The sequence below is a fragment of the Sinocyclocheilus rhinocerous genome, unplaced genomic scaffold (genome assembly GCF_001515625.1).
Source record: "Sinocyclocheilus rhinocerous isolate Xijiao unplaced genomic scaffold, SAMN03320098_v1.1 scaffold557, whole genome shotgun sequence".
Taxonomy (NCBI): Eukaryota; Metazoa; Chordata; class Actinopteri; order Cypriniformes; family Cyprinidae; genus Sinocyclocheilus; species Sinocyclocheilus rhinocerous.
In genome coordinates, this window is record NW_015633548.1 from 1,285,842 (window position 1) to 1,288,133 (window position 2,292).

A 2,292-nucleotide genomic window follows, 5' to 3' on the forward strand; every position below is an offset into this window, starting at 1 on the left:
CCTCCCACATTAAAAAGCTGTTTCAGCCACTCTCTAATCGCTGAGATCTGAGAAGCTTTACATGACATATTTGGCACTCACAGTCAGGCCAAGATGATGATACGCTGTTAGTACCTCCCGCTGGCTCAGACTTTTTTGGCAGCTCTTAATGTGATGATCAGAGTTGGGAATGTGCTCCCATTTTTGAGTCACTCAGCATTTACCACAGTCCTGTACTGGATAGGGCCACAGTGTGCTCTGTAATGTCATGCTTCGCTCTCTTCTGGGTCAGGTCTGGCTGTCAGTAGGGTTGGTGTCCAGGCACACAGCGCCTCAGGAAATCCTAAGGACACAATCAATAAGCCAGAACTGACTGACATAATGATTCATTCAGTGCACATCCCTCACTGAAATTTCTGTCCCTGTGCACAAACCTTCTATGGCAGACTGGGACAGTTAAGAAAAGTTGATTGATCCGGACTGAACCAAACATTGAAGTTCATTTGCAGGCTATGAGTGGACAAACTGTGCATTACAATCAAGTGGGCTGATGGCAGAGTGCCTCTTCTGCGATATTTTGAATCAGAGAAGCAAATGTCATCTTGGCCCGGGCAGAATGAGGCATGGCCCTTATGTCTGTAATCCGACACAGAGCGATTAGTGGACACTATGAGCACCAACTGAAAATATTCACACACACATTATATAAGAAATTTTAAGATATTTAGCTGAGTCACACCCTTGTAAATGAGTGTCCATGTGTATGTGATTAATCTGAGGGATCTTAGGCATTCCATTACATCAGTACTAACAATCACAGTACAAAGTGGGTGTGGGGATCTGAATTCATAGTTTGGGTCACAAAATATGCATCTCGGACCCAAACTCTGAATTCAGGTTCCCACACTTCATGAACTAGAAAGGCCTAAACAATGCTAGACTCAAATCTAAAGGTCAACTATACATCAAAACTGAATTTCTCAATTGAAATTCTTCATGAATGTGCCTGTCTTATTATACACAATTCATTAGTGAATGTTATACTGTAGGAAATGTCCATAATCTTCCATGATCTTTTATTAAAAAATTTAATATTCTCCACATCTGAAATCAGTTATTTTCTGCTATAAATATGGGCTATTTACAGTAATTACAAAAAATTACAATATTAACAACAAATATGTACCAATTATGTATCTATATACTATACTATATACTGTACACACACACACTTGTACATATGCCTGCAATCTCAATCTCAATCTAATCCATCACATTATGAAGGTTAAATGCATGCGAAAAGCCATTTCTTGCTATTTTTAAAATGAGTGTAATCATAAAATTTAAGCTGCAGATCCTTTGAGAGTCTGTGGTAAAACAGCTGTGAAAAAGTACTGAACATAGAAAGTCACAGATAACAGATAAGAAAAAGTGTCTGAGCAGCTAAATTACCACATGAGACAGATGAAAGATTTCTCAGTACTATTTTGAAATGCTGGTCAGCAGCTTACATTGTGTGCTGACTAGTGTGAAATTGAAAAATCTGCACAATGTGACGCAAACCATTTCAGTCTCACCCTTTAAATCACAGGTATCAGTCAAAATACTAAAAAAAGAGAGAGATGAATCTTTGGGATTCAGCAAGAACACAACCTGAGCATGACAAAGAAGAATACGTGAAAGTTTGGTGGAAATAGCAAGCAAACAACATCCTATATACACACACAAATGCATGTCAATACACATAAGAAGTGTTTTAAACATATTCCTCTAAATTTGTGCTATGTGGACTATACTGATTCCCCCACTGAAGGTCTAGTTGCTACGTAACAGAGAAGGGTCAGTGGCACTGTGAAGGGTGAATGGATTCCTCCAGAACAGTCCATTTATCAAATGCTGCCAACATGCCAAACGCACAAAGGACAACACATCCACCGCTAGATCCTGTTCCTTTCACCGTTTCTTTCTAACTCCCCCCTTTCCTTCTTTTATCTTTGTCCCTAAATCTTACAAAAAGTTCACAAATACAACTTTGAAATTCCACATGAGATGTTAAATGTTAGCTAAACACAGAAATGGGACTTCAGGTATATGATCATATGAAAATTCTTCCAAATTTTCACGTTTTGTCATAAAAACCACCACTTAAGGTTCCTTGAATGACCTCGCTAATAAGAACTCTGTACAATAGGAAAAAGATTTCATATGTTCTCTATCGCTATGAGAGCAAAACAAATCCGCTGCTAATGAGTCCCTGATCATGTTGAAAAATGACCTGAACTTGCACCCCCCCCCTCCCCCCCTCTTTACAGG

At 39.0% G+C, this 2,292-nt stretch overlaps 1 long non-coding RNA gene across 1 annotated transcript in view; it reads right to left on the bottom strand.

Moving 5' to 3' along the window:
* Nucleotides 1-249: 249 nt before the first annotated feature.
* Nucleotides 250-2,292, bottom strand: part of LOC107744549 (uncharacterized) — a 21,021-nt gene continuing 18,978 nt past the window's right edge. The window contains exon 3 of the long non-coding RNA XR_001640491.1: nucleotides 250-322. This is a non-coding gene — a long non-coding RNA (uncharacterized LOC107744549). The remainder of the gene's footprint in view (nucleotides 323-2,292) is intronic.